At 39.2% G+C, this 20,227-nt stretch overlaps 1 protein-coding gene across 1 annotated transcript in view; it reads right to left on the reverse strand.

The window, feature by feature from the left end:
• The window catches only part of arhgap31 (Rho GTPase activating protein 31), a 47,951-nt gene that overhangs the window by 26,875 nt on the left and 849 nt on the right, over window positions 1-20,227 (reverse strand). The gene's annotated exons all lie outside the window — the stretch shown is intronic.

Genomic DNA, 20,227 nt, shown 5'->3' on the forward strand with positions numbered 1-20,227 from the left:
TCCATTCAGCCCGGGGTTTAGTTAGAAACACAGGCCGCCTCTGAACGATCCCTGTTAGAGGCTTATAGGTGTTTGTTTTTCTTTCCACATACTTTAGCTTATGCTAAACCAACCTGCTTAAACCGTCCTTTAAAGAGTTCTGGACACACAAATACCAACCGCTAATGCACACATTTACACAACACTGAGTGAATGTGATATAATTTACTTTAGTGCTTCAAATGATAAACACTAACTGAAGGTTGATCATGGTTTGTATTGAAGCCCGTCGTCACCCATTAAAATAAAATTCATTCCAAAAGCATAAAGCATCTCAGAATAATGAGAAATAATCTCAAAATATCAGAAAATAATTTCAGAATAATGAAAAATAATTTCAAGATATCAGAAAATCATCTCAAAATAATGAAAAATCATCTCAAGATATCAGAGAATTGTCTCAAAATAATGAGAAATCATCCCAAAATAATAAAAAATAATATCAAAATAATGAGAAACAATCGCAAAATAATGAGAAATAATCTTAAAATAATCAGAAATAATCTTAAAATAATCAGAAATAATCTTAAAATAATGAAATAGTCGAAAACAATAAGAAATAAAAGTCTCTAATATGGAAACAACATCAACTAAAGAACCTGACCAAGCTATAAACCACTATGACCATCATCACCATGCTGGTTAACCAGCATGACCAGCTTCACCTAGCTGATTGACCAGCACAACCAGTATGACAAAGCTGGTCTACCATCTTAAACAGCATTATCAAACTGGTTGACCAGCATGACCAGCATTACCTAATCCACCACTCCAAGAGCTGATCAAGAGCTAAGTTGGTCAGCCGGTTTAACCAGCTAGTTTACCAGTAAAGAGTATGTTTGATCTGGACGACCAGCTTTTCAACCACCTTGACCATCAAAGACCAGCTTAGACCACCCTGAAACCAGCTACCAGCGGAGGCTGGTGTAGAGCTGGACTGTTCTGCAGGGCAGTAGTCAATACAGCACTGGTATGCCCCACCCTGGACAGCAGCAGCTCTGCGGGTCAGAGGCCGGATTGAACACATCCCAGTCTGGCGTAGATTTAAACACAGGAAGCCGCAGCCAGTGCAGCGCTGAATCTGAGCTATATTAATGTGGTAAACAAAGACAGACGCAAGCGAAGGCCTCCGTATTCCTGCTGTTCACATCTGGGCCTCTTTATTACAGCGCAATTACAATCAGCGGCGCTCACACACTCCCTCACTGAAGCCTTCTATCGCTGTTTCAATGGAGTGGTAGGAGAAATAAAGGCCGGTGTTGTGTATCAACAGCCTCAGCTCACACTCAGAGTCACACACACGCTGCCAAACCTGCACAATTAGGCAGGCATCTGGCATCGCTGAGAGCTTTCTGAGTATTTCCACTGATCTGAAGCACGTACAGCCAATCACACCCTAAAACACAGTTTACCTCCTCAAATGTAACCCAAAACCAAACATCAGCCACAGACCTTACACACACACACACTCACACACACACACACACACACACACACTTACTTCTTCATGTTCAGCTTCAGGTTTACAATGATGTGCTTTAAACAAACACTGTATCATCTTTTAGGACCAATGTTATTACTACAGATAGGCAGAAAGGAAAGTGCTTACATATGCATATTACACAGGGGGCAAAAGTATAGATAATTACATTTATACATTAAAATGTATATAAATACTTTATATAAAATATAGAATTGTCTTACAAAAAAGGTATTTTCAATTTATTATTAATCATTATTATAGGTATGCATATATTCATAATACATATGGAGCATATTATTACTACATTTAGGTACTTATATATAAAAATATATAAGTTCTGTATAATACATAATATATGCGCTATATATATTGTTATGACAAATATTCTTACATATGTGATTTACTTATATATATCTAAAACATATGGGATGTTAGTACATAAAGATAATATATAATACATATGGGACATATTTTTTACATATTAGTACTTTTATACATCTAATACATTCATATTATTATTGTTGTTGTTCATAATAATAATAATAATAATAATACATATTTACATATAAATAATACATATGGGGCTTATTATTACATATAGATAATGAAATATATTTATGGGGCATATTACTACTACATATAGGTACTTACATCTTTATAATATATAACATATAAATCCATATGTAATATGTAATAAATGAGCCACATGTAATATTCCATTATGACATATTAGTACATATTCAGAATACATATGGGTATTTATTATTATTTCATATTAGTATTTTTATGTAAATCATACATATGCAACATATTACATATGTATACTTACATATTTATAATACATATAGCGGGATATTATCACTACATGTAATAAGTTCTTATTAGGGGGGTTATTTTAATAATTATAAGTATGTATATAGTCATTATAAATATTGGGCCTATTATTGCTACATTTAGGTATTTATATATAATTATATATATAAAGGTATGGTATAATACAAACAGAATATGTCATTATTACATAAAGAGACTTACATATATGTACCTACATATGGGATTTATTATTATTAAATATAAAAGATTAAAATAAAAAATGATACACTATACATATGTACATATGGGGCATATTACTACATATAAGTATAATTACTTACATAAATATAATGCATATGAATATAACATTTAGATTATATATATAGATATAGGTGGGATTTATCATTAATGAATACCATTACTTACATATTTATAATACATATGGGGCATATTATTACATATAGGTACTGACATATATACATATATAACAAATACAGAATGTTTATTGTAATTTATATACAAATGTATATGCATTTTATATATGTGTAATATTTTATTAATAAATTAGAAATGCAGCTAATGGATTCAGAGAACCTGTATGAATGTAAACTGCCATGATGAATCCATCCCCCCGGCTTTAACTGAAGTATTAAGGGCGGCTTTATGGTCTTTACGTTTTGCTGGGTCTCCTCTCCCTCGGGCGTTCGGGCTCTGGAGAAGGTGGGCCTGCGCAGGAAGTTAAAAATGGTTTGTTTGTTTCAGAGGAAGGCCGCCACACCCTGAGGCCTTGGTGCTGCTATTACTTGCGACACTTCCTCTCATAGAAAAGGGGCTTTGGACGTTTGCCACCGGGCCCTCGATCACTTTCTAAACATACCTACAGCCGTGACGTCTCCCGGCTAAGCTCTCACGCGCTTTATATATTTCTTTTGGCCGGGAGACGCGTTCATGCAGCCCGGCCATGCTCTGAACTGTGGCGATTCGCTGCTGGACTTATCACAGATTAGGCTGTTGGCTGTTGGCATGTAGAAAACTAAAATGGGGCCTAGATAAGCTCTTCAGCTTTGAATGATTTGGTCAGGGTGAGCCTTGGTCTTGGTCTTGGTCTTGTCGGCATTAACCCTTCCAGTGTTTAGATCGGTAGTTTTACCAGTTTCACTGTGGGAAGCCACGCTAGCTTTACATTAGAGGCTACAGGCTAGCGTCAGGCTACAAAATGGCTGCTGTTGTTTGTAGCTCTGCTCCGTGCTGTAGTCCATGTTTGTAGATTACAGTGAGTCACACAGTGTCTAGAACCACAGAGGCAAGTCTAATAGAGAACTTGCCCGAACCCCCACCGAACACACGTCCTCTAAAACATGCGTCCAGTCGTGTACAGAGGGGCTATTACTACTACATATACTACAAGTACTTACATCTTTATTATATATCATATATAAAGCCATATGGAATATTCAATTATGACTTACTATTATTATTATTATTATTATTATTATTATTGTTATTTTATATTAGTACTTCCATGACAATAATACATATGCAACATATATATATATATATATATATATATATATATGTGTGTGTGTGTGTGTATATATATATATATATATATATATATATATATATATATATATATAAACACATCTTTATAATACAAATAGGGGAATATTATCACTACATATAAGTTCTTATATGTAGTGTAGTTCTTATATCATTGGGATTTATTAAAATATTACATTATGGTTTATTATTAATATTATTATTGTTATTATGATTTTATATTATATATATTATATTATATATAATATAGTACTTCCATGACAATAATACATATGCAACATATATATATATATATGTATATATATATATATATATATATATATATATATATATATATATATATATATATATGTGTGTGTGTGTGTGTATATATATACTTACACTACATCTTTATAATACATATAGGGGAATATTATTGCTACATATAATAAGGTCTTGCTGATTTTATAAAGCACATGGGGTTTATTATGAATTATTATAAGTAATGTATATCATGTAAAGCTGCATATTTGGAGATACAAGTTTGTTTTTTTTTACATTGGTTTTGAGGCATATTTTTAGACTGCAGTTAGTCGTTATCTCCTGCTATCTCTCTCTGTCCCCCTCATTTGACCAGTAGTTGTGTGGATGCAGGCACATATAGGAGGTGGGACTGAGACGATCGTAGAAGTGAACACTGGCGTAAAATCAAAGACAATTCCAGGCTATTTTACAGAATTCAGACTTCCCGGCCGGACGCACTCCCATTCACATCTCCACTGATGCCCCCACCCAGTGCCTACCTGTGTATAGCCATAGGTCAGAGCATGCTGCATACCCCCGCAGCTCTTCCCCAGTGCTGTGTCGGCGCTGCACTGTCCTGTCTGTCTACATCTGGTCACCCTAGCTGACTGCAGGCCCAAATCATCATATTTGTTAATAATTGTGTCCGTCCTTCAACGTGTCTCTTTCCCTGTCACTCAAACCACATAAGCAAGGCAACGTGAGGGTACCGTGTGAGATGGTTCAGGCCTGCACAGTTAGCACCATGCTATTTCATAGAGAATAAGCTGCCAGTGCCTGGTCAGACGTGCTGGGTCAGTGGTTGGAGTGGAACTGCTCTCCATCATGGACGATGATGGTCCACCACTATCATTTATCATGGACTTAAGGAAGGAGTTCAGTGGCAGGCTGCTGTCACAGAGCTGTGAGCCATCAGGCCCTTCAGCTCTTCCCAGTGGGGCCGGAACAGTGAGGAGGGAGGATGAGGGCTGAGTCTCTTATGTTTAATCGTAGGATTAATCTGCACTATTTACACTTTACTGTACATCCTGTACATCTGCACTCCTGCACACTACTGACACTTACTTTAATACCAGTGTACACACATATTTATTCAGCATGATCATCTGTCTGCTTCAGTCCTTATTCTTTACAACTGCACTGCCTTTCATCCCTGGTTGCTTTCAAAGGCAGATGTTTTACATTTATTCTATTTATTGTTATTTTGGTCATTTTTGTATTGTATTACTGTGCTGCAGTGTTGTGCAGTTGCTACTGGCTGCTAAATTTCCTTCTATCTATCTATTTATCTGATTCCAGATCAGTACGCGAACCCTTACAGGATGCGAATTCAGGGAATACAGGACCAGAGAACCCACAGGGATGCTAACCATAACTGTAGCAGCACTAATTAGATAATGCTTGACCATTGCTGCTCATGTTTTGCTGGTTGAAATCTTTCCAGCAGGTAAAAAAATGGTTTGTTATTTAACATGACATTTCCAAGCTATTCACACGGCCAGCTGTAGCCGCACTGTAATTATGACCATCCGTCAAATATGATATTTCCACTTTATTAAAACCTGTTTGGCTCTGAGTAGCAGTAACGGGTCCCACTCCGTAAAAACATCTGTAAGGGTGTTAGAGGTGTTAAATAACGAAGTACAAATACGTCTGTATCTTACTTCAGTAGAAATGCTGGTTCTCTAAACTTTACTGCAGTAATTATTTATTTTTCAGACTTTTTTCTTCTACTTCTTACATTTTCCCCCAATTATCTGAACTTTCTCCTCCTTACATTTTAAAAACAGCCTCGTTCCTCCTATTTCATTTCCCTTAGTTTTCATTCCGGCTCGTCATCAATAAAAACCCTCTCCAGATAAATCTCTCCATCCGGAAAGTGAGAGTCTGATCCTGATTGGATGAGAAGTATAAACACACACCATTCTGACTCCCTATTGGTTTATAAGAGATCATCACACCTGCACCCGTCCCGTCACTCTCCAGCAGCTCACAGCAGACGTCTGTAGTCTAGTATGAAGACTGTGTCCGTGGCAGAGACTCAAGAGAGCTGCAGTGAAACGTCCCGACTGAGCCCCACATTTACATTCCAATAAAGCTTATTGATCACACGCCTCTGAAGTCTGACTTTCTGCAGCTTTACAGAACTTCTAGACAACGACTCCTCATATTTTCCTCCATGAAGCTCATGTTAATGCTCAGTAGAGCACAGAGACGCTCCTTTAATAGAGCTGATATTACTGAAATGCTTCATTTTCAATGGGCAGATCTGCAGCTGAAACAGGAGCCTAGTGCAGCCCAACATTTTTAACATCAACATTTTAATAGATCATTCTCCTCATTATGGCTTTTAAAGAAATTGGGTTTTGGGGAGGGGGGGGTGTAGTGCACTATAGACCCCTGTGGTGCGGCCTAAGCTTTCAGTCTTTGTTTTCCTTCCATTACTTTTACTTTTCTACTTGAAGTCGTTCTGAAACCAGTACTTTTACACTTTTACTGGAGTAAAAAGCTTCAGTTGATACTTCAGCTTCTATAGAAGTCTTTTAAACCCTCGTATCTCCACTCACTTCTACCTGAGGAATGAATGTCAATACTTTTCACACCTTTGAGTGGAGTGCACCGATGCACCGATCTGATTGGCCGAGTTGCGTCACCTGTAATCTGTAGTCTGTCAATGCCCTGGGCCGCTAAACCTGTACCGTCACTGATTCGTGTCCCCTGCCTGAGCTGTGCCGATGGGACTCAGACATGGGTTGGGACAATACAGAGCTAACGTTAGCTTGCCTTTTTCGAACATGGCAGTCGTGGCCTGTTAGCCAGGAGGGGGGTTCAGTACAGATTAGCTTACGTTAGCTAGCCAGCCAGACCCCTCACACTCCTGCTCCACTAACGGTTAGAGCTGTATGGTGTATAGTATATAAGTTAAGCTCAGGATGACGCTGGCTTTCGTTTTGAGGCAGTCAATAATCAAGCAGTCAAGGCTAGCTACCCATTTGCTGTGCTATAGGCATCAGCCTGCCAGTCAGCAAGGACTAGGGAGGTTGAGTTAGCAGGCGAAGGAACACCACCACCATTGCGGACTCTGCACTGTCGCTACCCGATTTGCATCCCCTGACTAACTGGCACTGCACGTGCATTATGCAGGGGACGCGAATCGGGTAGCGGCATGTACCGTAAAGGCTAGAAAAGTTACAGGTCCAGGCTCAGATAGGACAGGGACCCGGATTGTGGTCCGTCTATTAGTGACCTCTAGTCTAGACGGTCTCTGAGCTGCATCTGAGGAGTTAAACAGACTTTTATTGGGTTTTATTCGTAAATAATTTTAAATTAATATTAGCAAGAATCATATTATAATGTTATTATATAAAATAACAAATAATCTTAGCATATTAGCCATGAAAACATCAGATGATGTGTTTGTCCTCTTTGTGATCTCTGTGTGGGTTCTGGGGGTTTAGCAAATTCACCTGCTCATATTTACTAAATAATGAACTCTACCTGACAGCCGGAGTTTGGGCGGTGCAGCCTGTTTTGGTTAAGTGATGTGTAAACCTGTACTTACCAGCCCTCACATTATAATTAGCCTGCATTTGAACTCACAGCTAAGCAAAGAAGAAAGAAATGCCCCCAGAAATCTGATACACAACCATATGTGCACATATATCATAAAGAATTGGGCGTATTTCAAAATATATGTACATATATATCGTATACATACACAATATGGACAAAAGTATAGGGACACCTGCATAATTATTGTTTTTTAATGCTTTTGTTGGAGTAATTGTCTCTACTGTCCAGGGAAAAAGGATTTGGGAGCATTGCTGTGAGAATTTGATTGCATTTAGCCATAAGAGTGTCAGGCCGATCACCACAATCCCCTCAGCTCATCACAAAAGTATTTAGTAGTTGCCCCTTTCAGAGACTGGGAGTAAGATTTGTATGAGATTGACAATTTTCCATCATATATTCTTAAACATATGTGATACATGAGTGTGTTTGTATATATGTGAATATTTAGCTAAAAATATATGTCCCATATTTGAAAAAATACACTTTAATACACAAATTAGTTGACATATATGTCACAGATATTTCCTGTGACAAATATATGTTTAATATAAAGGGGTTCCAAATATTGTGACATATGTTATATATTTTAAATCTATAGATTGCCAGTTATGATATGTAAAAGGAATGAAAGGATTGGATTGTTCGTATTTAATAATTCATAGTAGATATTAAACAATTCATAGCAGTTACTTTATATATATATATATATATATATATATATATATATATATATATATATATATACATATACTGCATAGTGGTTAGTGAACAGTTCATAGTAGATAAATAGTTCATACTGAATAATAATAATGCATGATTTAAGGAAAAGCTTCAGTAAAGCTGAGTAGCGTTAACAGGCTGTGAGCTCTCCTGCTGCAGGACAGAATGAATGGCTGTCCTGTGACTGGAAGCTGACTGGACTCAAACCACAGTTTACACACAGCAGAACAGGCCTTTCATTGAACTGACAGAGAGAGAGAGAGAGAGAGAGAGAGAGAGAGAGAGAGAGAGAGAATGACCTGGTTGTCCTCTCGAGGTGGAGACTGCCTCAAAATTCCAGATTCAGAATCAGAAATCCCTGCAGAGCTGAACACTGTATCATTTCTAATATCAAATCTGTTTTGCAGCATTAAAGCAGCAATATGCAAACACACTCTCTAACCAATCAGCGTTTTATTACTGTGAACATCCTGACCAATCACAGCTCCAGATATGTTCTGTGGGTGTTTGGATGAATCATGTTTGCCCACATACTGATCATATACTGCTTACATACTGATCATATACTGTCCACATACTGCACAAATACTGCCATTAATGCCCAAATACTGATCATATACTGCCTACATACTGATCATATACTGTCCACATACTGCACAAATACTGCCATTAATGCCCAAATACTGATCATATACTGCCTACATACTGATCATATACTGCCTACATACTGATCATATACTGCCCACATACTGATCATACACTGCCCACATACTGCACAAATGCTGCCATTAATGCCCAAATACTGATCATATACTGCCTACATACTGATCATGAACTGCCCATATACTGATCATATACTGTCCACATACTGATCATACACTGCCCACATACTGCACAAATACTGCCATTAATGCCCAAATACTGATCATATACTGCCTACATACTGATCATATACTGCCCATATACTGATCATATACTGCCCACATACTGATCATACACTGCCCACATACTGCACAAATACTGCCATTAATGCCCAAATACTGATCATATACTGCCTACATACTGATCATATACTGCCCATATACTGATCATATACTGCCCACATACTGATCATACACTGCCCACATACTGCACAAATACTGCCATTAATGCCCAAATACTGATCATATACTGCCTACATACTGATCATATACTGCCCATATACTGATCATATACTGCCCACATACTGATCATACACTGCCCACATACTGCACAAATACTGCCATTAATGCCCAAATACTGATCATATACTGCCTACATACTGATCATATACTGCCCATATACTGATCATATACTGCCCACATACTGATCATACACTGCCCACATACTGCACAAATACTGCCATTAATGCCCAAATACTGATCATATACTGCCTACATACTGATCATGAACTGCCCATATACTGCCAATATACTGTCCACATACTGCACAAATACTGCCATTAATGCCCAAATACTGATCATACACTGCCCACATACTGCACATACACTGCCCACATACTGATCATATACTGCCCACATACTGATCATATACTGCCCACATACTGATCATATACTGCCCACATACTGATCATACACTGCCCACATACTGATCATATACTGCCCATATATTGCCTACATACTGACCATTTACTGCTTACATACTGTCCAGATACTGCCCATATACTAGTCAAATACCGCCCACATACTGATCATATACTGCCCCCATACTTATCATACAGTGCTTACATACTGTGCATATACTGCCCACATACTGCCCATATACTGCCTACATACTGATCATATACTGCCCATATACTGCCTACATGCTGCACAAATACTGACCATATACTGCCTAAACACTAATATACATCTTACATGCTGTCCAAATCCTGACCACATACTGACCAAAGGGTTTGAACATTGTAAATTCTAGTGCTACTTCAGCTCTCCAGAGGAGCTGGTGAACCTGGCGCCTTTTGAATATGTGATGACTGTGATGCTAATGTTCTAACAGGTTCCAGATACACTGTGAGGCTGAAGGAATGATAATTCATTACATATCTGGAACAATTCCACCAGATTTACCACAGATCTTACACACACACATCTGCAGTTGTTGCTAATGTTGCTAATAGCAAGTCAAAGCTAATAGGACGCAGTAGCTAATAACTAATACGTTCCCAAAAGCAAGTTGTTCCTCTTAGGTCTAAACGCGAGGTGGAACCGCTGGCATTTTTCTGGCACCTTCCTCCTCGAATATATGAGTGATAATGCTTTAACAAGATCCAGATTCCTTTGTCAGGCGTAAAGAATTCGCCACAGGGGTGTAGTACCAGTTCACTTTCCCCCGTTCCATTTACTCAACACACACTTGAGATGGGGTTGTGCTTCTCAAATGCTAATGCTAGTCTACCTTCTCCTCAGTTACATTTTAGTCATTAGCTTTTATCTCCTGAGTCTCTTTTCTGGGTTTGGGTAGATGGGGTTGTGCTCAGGGTTCAGCCCCTGGACTGGTTTACTGTAGATCGCTGTAGATCTTCTCTGCTGAATGAAGCTGGATGGACTATGAAGCTCCACTGCAGGAGCTTCTAGATGTTGCTCAGTGTTTGAAGTGTTACTGTAGTAAAAGCCAATTACCTGAAGTATGAATTTAAGCTAATTTCCATAATTAGGCTCCACCCCCTCAATCTGTTTACAGTTTATTCCCATCTGCAGGTTAGAACTCCCCCTATCACATGACCTCTCCAGACTGGGAGGCTTTTGACAGTGAAGCGCTAAGGCCTTGGTGGGATTTGAAGTGATGACCTCCTCACACTTGATTCAGAGCAGCAGTTAGACCACAGGGCTGGTCTAGAGCTGTGAAATTACACCACATAGAAACCCAACTCTTAGTAAATTTACCTTCCCGTCTTTCTCAGACTCAGAAATGTGCACAGCTTCAAAGCTCTAGAGTGGAGTGACTGTCTAACTGCCTGCTCATCAAAAGACACCAACAGCCATCCATGGTCAGGATGTGTGAGAATAGGAAGGCATGTGATAGGAGGAGGTTCTAACCTGCAGACAGGAATAAACAGTAAACAGATTGAGGGGGCGGGGCCACAGACTAAACATCGTCTTACACAGTATTTAATCAGTTTTAGCTGCAGCTCGTTTAATGATGATTTTGATTTTGAGTTAGGAAAAGGTTTTTAATGAACTAAATTAAGTTAACTCCAAAAATACTCAAAAATAATCTGTAATCAGTTTTAAATTGGCAGGACTTTATTTTTTTAACAGTGTAGACAAGCCAATAGTGTTTAAAACCCTCAGACCAACCAATAAACTCAAACTACTAATCTCAAGAATTCTAATTTTTTCAGAATCAACAATAAAAAGCATTTCTGAAAGGACTTGAGCTGCACACACACACACACACAGAACTGGCATTAATCGAGCCAATTTTATTTCAGCCAATTTTCCCACATTTTGTTTTTTTTGAACGCTTAACATATTTTAATATATAATTATGAATCAGAACACACAGACATCAACTGTGTAACACATCGCTGATCCTTCTGATGTCAGTTGACAGACTGCCAGTTACTCAGCATATGTGCATCACGGGGTTCCTCATTTTGTTTAGCCAGACAGACAAGATCTGGGAACTCAACCATACAGCCAGACCCAGCATTGCGTCTATACTGAGTCTACACAGGTACTACACAGACTCTACACACAGTCTACACATGACTATAGTATTCTAGGAGTCCACACAGAGTCTACAAGCAGTTTACACAGAGTCTACACATAATATAGAGTCTGCACAGTCCACACCAGGTCTACAGAGTCTACAGGCAATCTATACATCCTACTTAGAGTCTACAGAACATATATATAGGCTACACAGAGCCTACTCAGGCTACACAAAGTGTACATAGAGTATACACAGTCTGCAGTGAGTCTTCAGACAATCTACACATTGCACATAGAGTATACACTGAGTTTACACAGTCTACACAGAACAGACAACACACACAGTCCACATTGATCATATAAACAGAGGCAACACAGTCTATACACATCTATATAGTCTATAGACAGTTTGCACATAGTCTTTATAGAAGATATAAGAAGACATATAGTCTACTCATAGTCTATATAGAGTCTACATAAAGTCTACTGAGTCTACACAGAGGCAACACAGTCTACACAGAGTCTACACAGAGTACAAAAACTAGATATGACATACATAGTCTACTCGGAGTCACAAACAGAGTTTACACAGGGCTTGTACAGACTATACTGAGTCTACATAGAGTCTACATGGTCTGTTTGACATATACACAGAGTCCACACAGTCTATTTAAAGTTAGACCAAATATATTAAACTTTTTAGACTGTGTGTGTAGTGTCTATGCCTACATAGAGTCTATGAGAGTCTACACAGTCTGTTTAAAGTCTACACAGAGTCAATGTAGAGCCTACACAGAGTCAATGTAGAGTCTACATAGAGTCTGAGAGTCTACACACTATATAAGAGTCTATAGAGTAAATGTAAAGTCTACATAGTGTGTATGAGAGTCTACACAGAGTCAATGTAGAGTCTACATAGAGTCTATGAGAGTCTACACACTATATAGAGTCTATAGAGTAAATGTAAAGTCTACATAGTGAATGAGAGTCTACACCGTCTGTTTAAAGTCTACAGAGTCAATGTAGAGTCTATACGAGTCTACACAACCTGTTTAAAGTCTACACAGAGTCAATGTAGAGTCTACACAGTCTATCTAAAGTCAAACCAGAGTCAATGTAGAGTCTACGCAGTCTATCTAAAGTCAACACAGAGTCAATGTAGAGTCTACGCAGTCTATCTAAAGTCAACAGAGTCAATGTAGAGTCTACGCAGTCTATCTAAAGTCAACACAGAGTCAATGTAGAGTCTACACAGTCTATCTAAAGTCAAACCAGAGTCAATGTAGAGTCTACGCAGTCTATCTAAAGTCAACACAGAGTCAATGTAGAGTCTACGCAGTCTATCTAAAGTCAACACAGAGTCAATGTAGAGTCTACATAGAGTCTATATAAGTCTACACACTATGTAGAGTCTACAGAGTAAATGTAAAGTCTACATAGTGTGTATGAGAGTCTACACAGAGTCAATGTAGAGTCTACATAGTCTATGAGAGTCTACACACTATATAGAGTCTATAGAGTAAATGTAAAGTCTACATAGTGAATGAGAGTCTACACCGTCTGTTTAAAGTCTACAAAGTCAATGTAGAGTCTAGAGTCAATATAGAGTCTATACGAGTCTACACAATCGGTTTAAAGTCTACACAGAGTCAATGTAGAGTCTACACAGTCTATCTAAAGTCAAACCAGAGTCAATGTAGAGTCTACACAGTCTATCTAAAGTCAACACAGAGTCAATGTAGGGTCTACATAGAGTCTATGAAAGTCTACACACTATGTAGAGTCTACAGAGTAAATGTAAAGTCTACATAGTGTATAAGAGTCTACACAGTCTCTTTAAAGTCTACACAGAGTCTATGTAGAGTCTAAGCAGTCCATTTAAAGTATAGACAGAATACAAACGAAGTACACAGTCTTTACAGAGTCTATGTAGAGTCTGCACAGAGTCTACGCAGAGTTTACACAGAATCTATGTAGACTGCAGCTGTGGATTGAAACATGGACCACCCGCTGCATTCAGACAGAGCCACACAAGAAATCGTGCCGTTCCCTTTCCCCAGCATGTACTCATATCCTGCTGCTAATGTCGCTTACAGAGCCTCTCTGGAGAACAGTCATTAGCGTAAGCGGAATTTGTGTTAGTCAGCTCAGGGGCCGAGAGGCACCGGCCCCGCAGGAAAACCCACACTGAAGCTGTCCAATGAGAATAAATGACACATTTGGAGAGAAATTTGAACTTCAAACCACAGGCCTCGCTGTGGAAACTGTGAAGAGAACTTTCAGTGAAGGCACAGATTTTAAGTCTCTGCTCTCCAAGAAACCCTTCAAATTAGCAGAAGGCTTTCAAACCTGAGATCCTATTGAGCGCCTCCTACTAATTAAACAGGACAGGAGACTGTTACTGGTTTAATGAACTCAATATCTCAACAGCCAGTCATTTAAAGGGCCCATCATCATGGAAAACCTCCATGTCCTAATTCATTAGTCCTCACACGTCTCAAAACCTGCCATTTACGTCTCGCCCCATACAGTCCACAACAGGTAGATTCACTATTTCCGCAATGTCACAAAAACCAACATACTTATCTGCCAATTCACCCTACAGCAGTTTAGCCCCGCCCACTCGTGCCAAAGTTATAGGGAGCATTTCAGCCTGGACTGCTCCTGGACTGATATCACACAGGGCAGCTCATTTACGAACAGCAATCAGCCATAACATTAGCACCACCTGCCTAATATTGAGCAGGTCCCTCTCGTGCCCCCAGAACAGATCTGACCATTCGAGGCATGGACTCCACAGGACCTCTGAAGGGATCCCATGGTCTCTGTGGTCTCTGGACGCCTGTATGAGCATCACTGAGACTTGAGTGCCCATGACCCTGTCGCTGGTACACTTTTGGTAGGTACTGACCCCTGCATACCGGGAACTGCCCACAAGACCTGCCTGATGGCTTGGAGATGTTCTAAGCCAGTCCGTGCTGCCTAATATATCCGCCCCTTGACAGGAGCCGTCGTAGATACCATAGGTCCTAATGTTATGGCTGATTGGTGTATAGACAGATAGACAGCTAGAATGTGAGGAAAGTCTTCGTATACCTTGAGTAGCTCAGCTCAGTCACACTCCTGTGATGGACTGTACTTACTGTAGCAGCCGAACCCACAGGCAGCTACAAATACGCCTCTATAAAAAGAAGCGTTTTCTCGGTACTTGCTTCTCCTAACGGTAAAAAAACCGAAGCACACACAGACTGCCAAGCTTCGGCGGCTGCCAGGCCGAGCACAACGTGTGGGTAAACAGGATCTAAAACAAAAGGCTCTTACACAATCCCACCGGCCTGCGGCTCTGCTGCTCTGCTGCTCTGGGGTCAGTTCTGGGGCCTTCTCTGGTTTCCCTCATAAGGATTGTTGAGGGGAAGGCCTCACGGCTGGAGAGATCTGACCCCAGATCAGAGCAAAGGGCAACTTCTTCCCTCAGCTTTTCCTGCAATTATGATGAGGCAGGGAAATGCACATGGGCAGAAAACTGAAGGGTGGGTCCGGGACCACGCCCACGGCCAAGAAAGTCACAAATAGCCAATAAGAAGGGAGGAAATGAGTGAAACACTTCTTCTGGGCAATGCAGTGAAAACCCCTTAACCCGTCTCTTCTTCTCTCAGCTCCTTCACCTTCCCCCACCTTCCCCCACCTTCCCTCCGCTCGGCCTTATTTATTCTTCACCCCATGTGTGTGTTCCCACTGACCCCGAGCAGGAATCTGTGTGTAAACACACTCAGAGAAACTGAAATAACAAGCAGGCTGGACGTCTGCAATCCTGAAGCTGTCCTTAAGCTCATGGGTCAGTATGGGAGTAGCCTGATAATCTCCACTGTCTGCAAAAAACCCTGTATCTCCATTTTGGCCTTTTTTCACTTTTTGGCATAATGTAAATCTGATCGTTGTTCTTTATATTGTGTCTGACTTTTATGATGAACTGACCAATAGAAATGCTATGGGTCATTATATATAAATATATATAGATATATATATATATAGTTTTTACTGCAGAAGCTCCAGATCTGACCAGAACAGATAAAGCAGCTGAACATGAATCCAGTAAAAAGGAGAAACTAGAGCTTCTCATTCTGAAGAAAGAAAGTAGTGAGATCTTGTCGGTGAGCTAGTCTGAAGAACAGAGCTCGGTTCCTCCAGGGTTCTCCTGGACGCCCCCCAGTCCAGCCAGCACAGCGTGGAGGATGTGTTCAACTCCATCAGCAGCAGCAGCAGCAGCAGCTCACCTGATTTACCATCATTAAGCCCTGATTTACCACCAAACCAGGTGTTGATCTGAGGAGAACTCTAAATAATACTAGACTCCATGAGAGAGGAGAACTTTGGAGATGTTCTAATGATGAACACAGTGATGGAGAACCTCCACCACCACTTTCTGTAGGAGTGTTATTATTAGTGATTATTCTAATATCAGTGATTTACTGAGCAGATCAGTATATGGTCCTGTATAGAACCATGATGTTCTTTGAACCAAATGGTTCTTTGCCTGGTTAAACATTTCTTGTCTATGATTAGTAAATGTCTGCTATATGGTTCTTTAGGGAACCTTCAAGACATGGTTCTGTATAACACAATAAAGTGTTCCACTATTACTGGGTTTTAGTTAGACATTTTAGTTGTCTGTAGAACCATATTCTGTAAGAATGCATATACACCCTTAAAATAAGGGTCTGTTCAAGGGTTCTTTATGAAGGCACTGGTTCTGTACAGAACCATAAAAGAACCGTTTGATTCAACTGCTTCACTGGTTCTTAGTCTGGTTAAATGATTCATTACAAGGATATTTTCTTGTATCTACATATCAACAAAAAGGGTTCTACTATTCAGGGTTCTACCACTCGCAGAACCTTTTTTAAGTTCCATAAGTCATTTTTGTCAGTGTTTCTCTATAGAACCATGACTTCTGAAAGAAAATGGTTCTTTGTCTGGTTAAATGTTCTTGTCTATGATTAGTAAATGTCTGCTATATGGTTCTGTACTGAACCGCCTAAACATGGTTCTGTGTAGCACCATAAAGTGTTCCATTATTGCTACAAGTTTTAGTACTATATAGAACCATTTTTTTCTGTAAGAATGTACATACGCCCTTAAAAGCATTTGGTCAAGGGTTCTTTATGAAGGTACTGGTTCTGTATAGAACCATGACAACGTAGGGAACCATTTGATTGCTTCAGTAGTTCTTTGTCTTTTTAATGGTTCCTTACAAGGAAAATTTCTTTGTGTATGTGGGTTTTTGTAAGAACCTTGCCTCTGCATAGCCACAAAAAGGGTTCCACTATTGCTACGAGTCACAGAACTGTTTTTAAGTACCACTACACTATGAGCAAAACAGGTACCTGGGCTTGTTGAATAGTGGAACCCATTTTGGAACCCATTTTGGTTCTTTAAATAACCTTTAACTAGAAGTTTTCTTTGTATATGAGGAACCCATTAACCAGATGAAGAACCCAAAAAACGCTGCTTTTTAAAAGTTATCTATTTCTATTTTAAATCACTTTTAGTTTGTTTATCCGGTTCTCTGACCCACTCTCGGATCTCCGGGGCTTAAACTACATGTGAAATAGCGGAACCCTGTTTTTAAAGGTACCATTAATAACATGGTTTTCTTAAACATAAAGAATATACTAACCAGACTAAGAACCATTACAGCACCCAGCTGGTTCTTTGAGTTGTCATGGCGCTATATAGAACCAATGAACCCTGTTTTTCGAGAGTGATCTAGAACCCTGTTTGGTCAGTGTATGTATATATGTAAATAGTTTAGTATTTTTTAGCTGTACGAGTAGCTGTAGCTGCACTGAGGACGGTTTTTAACTAAAATTCTGAATTTATTTAGTCTGGTTCTAAACGTCCGTCTGTAAAGAACTCTGAATGGTGGGCAACATCAGTCAGCACTGCGTTTTTACACAGAGAGTCTTGAAGTCCTGATAAGTCGGTGATAAAGTCTGTGTTTCCTTTTTCCCAGTTTTCCAGCCTGTTCTCAGAACCTCAGGACTAAAACTGGGCGTTCAACCTTTTTTGAAGGTTCCATAAAGCACAAGATTTTCTGGTATATGAGGAACGTTTGAAGCATCCAACTGGTTCTGAGTTGTCAGAGCTCTGTAGAACCAAAGAACCGATGTTTCTATTTTAAACAACTTTTAGTCTGTTTTTAACTAAAACTCCTGCAGTTATTTGATCTTTTCCGGATCTGGTTCTGAACGGTCCGTCTGTACAGAACTCTGAATGGTAGGAAATGTCAGGCAGCACGTTTCTCAGTCTTCAAGTCCTGATCAGAAAATTTTCCGGCCTGTTCTCGAGATTCTGGGACCGGGTAAACTAACCGGGGTGTTCAATAGTAGAACCCGTTTTTTAAAAGGTTCCATTAAGAATGAGGTTTTCTTGAGTATAAAGAACAGTTTAACCAGACGAAGAACGGTTTCATCTTCTGAACTGTTGTTTTAGCTGTCAGAGCTCTGCAGAACCAAGAGTGATCTGTTTTTATTTTAAACTACTTTTAGTCTGTTTTTAACAGAAATTTAAAACGGCGCGTCTAACAAAAAGGGTTCCACGCTATGACTACCAGTCACAGATCTGGAAGCAAAAGGGGTTCTTGAAAAGTGGAACCCATTCCAGTGCTACATAGAACACTTTCAAAAAGGCTCAATAAATAACAAATAACAACAGGTTTTCCCTGTATATGAGGAACCCCTTGACGAAGAACCATTTAAGCATCCAACTGGTTCTTTAAGTTGTCAGAACCGAAGAACCCTTTTTTTTTAAGTAATCTATTTCTATTTTAAATCACTTTTAGTCAGTTTTTTTTAACTGAAATTACTGCAGTGTTTTCTTTTTTAAACAGATTTTAACCAGATGAACACTTCTAAACTGGTTCCTCGAGCTGTCAGAGCTCTGGAGAACCGAAGAACCTGTTTTAAAATAGTGGTCTAGTTCTATTTTAAGTCTCTTTTAGTCTGTTTTCAAAAGGTTCCACAAAGAACAGGGGTTTCCTGTAAATAAGGAAAACTTTAACCAGACAAAGAATCATTTTAACATCTAACTGGTTCCTTGAGCTGTCAGAGCTCTGGAGAACCAAAGAACCCTGTTTTCTTTAAGAGTGATCTGTTTCTATTTTACATCGCTTTTAGTCTGTTTTTAACTAGAAATGTATTATACATTTTTTCAGTTCTGAACGTTGGTCTAATAAAAGGGTTCCATGCTATTGCGTATTGAGTCACAGACCTGTTTTTAAGTACTACACTACAAGATTGTTATAGGGTTCTAGAAAAGTGGAACCCATTTGGTGCTACATAGAACACTTTTAAAAAGGTTCTACAAATAATCATTAACAACAGGTTTTCCTTGTATATGAGGAACCCCTTGATGAAGAACCATTTAAGCATCTAACTGGTTCTTTGAGTTGTCAGAGCTGTATAGAACCGAAGAACCCCTTTAGAACCCTGTTTTTTTAAAGACACCTATTATACACCTTCTATTTTAAATCACTTTTAGTCTGTTTTTAACTGAAATTACTGCAGTGTTTTCTTTTTTAACCAGATTTTAACCAGATGAACACTTCGAAACTGGTTCCTCGAGCTGTCAGAGCTCTGGAGAACCAAAGAACCCAGTTTTTTTAGCTCTGTTTCAAATCACTTTTAGTCTGTTTTTAAAAAGTTCTACAAAGAACAGGGTTCTCCTGTATATAAGGAACAGTTTAACCAGACAAAGAACCTTAGAAGTTTAACATCTAACTGGTTCCTCAAGCTGTCAGAGCTCTGTAGAACCGAAGAACCCTGTTTTTTTTAACTGATCTGTTTCTGTTTTAAGCGACTTTTAGTCTGTTTTTAACTGAAATTCCTGAATTTATTTGATCTTCTTGGTTCTTCTTGGTCCGTCAGTAGAGAACTCAGTCAGTCAGCACTTTTCTCAAACACTGAGTCTCACACAGAGGGTCTTCCAGTCCTGATCAGTCAGTGTTCTCTTTTTTTTCCGGTTTTCCGGCCCGCTCTCGGAACGCCGGGCCGAAACTGGGTGTTGG

This window comes from Salminus brasiliensis, chromosome 1, assembly GCF_030463535.1.
Source record: "Salminus brasiliensis chromosome 1, fSalBra1.hap2, whole genome shotgun sequence".
NCBI lineage: Eukaryota > Metazoa > Chordata > Actinopteri > Characiformes > Bryconidae > Salminus > Salminus brasiliensis.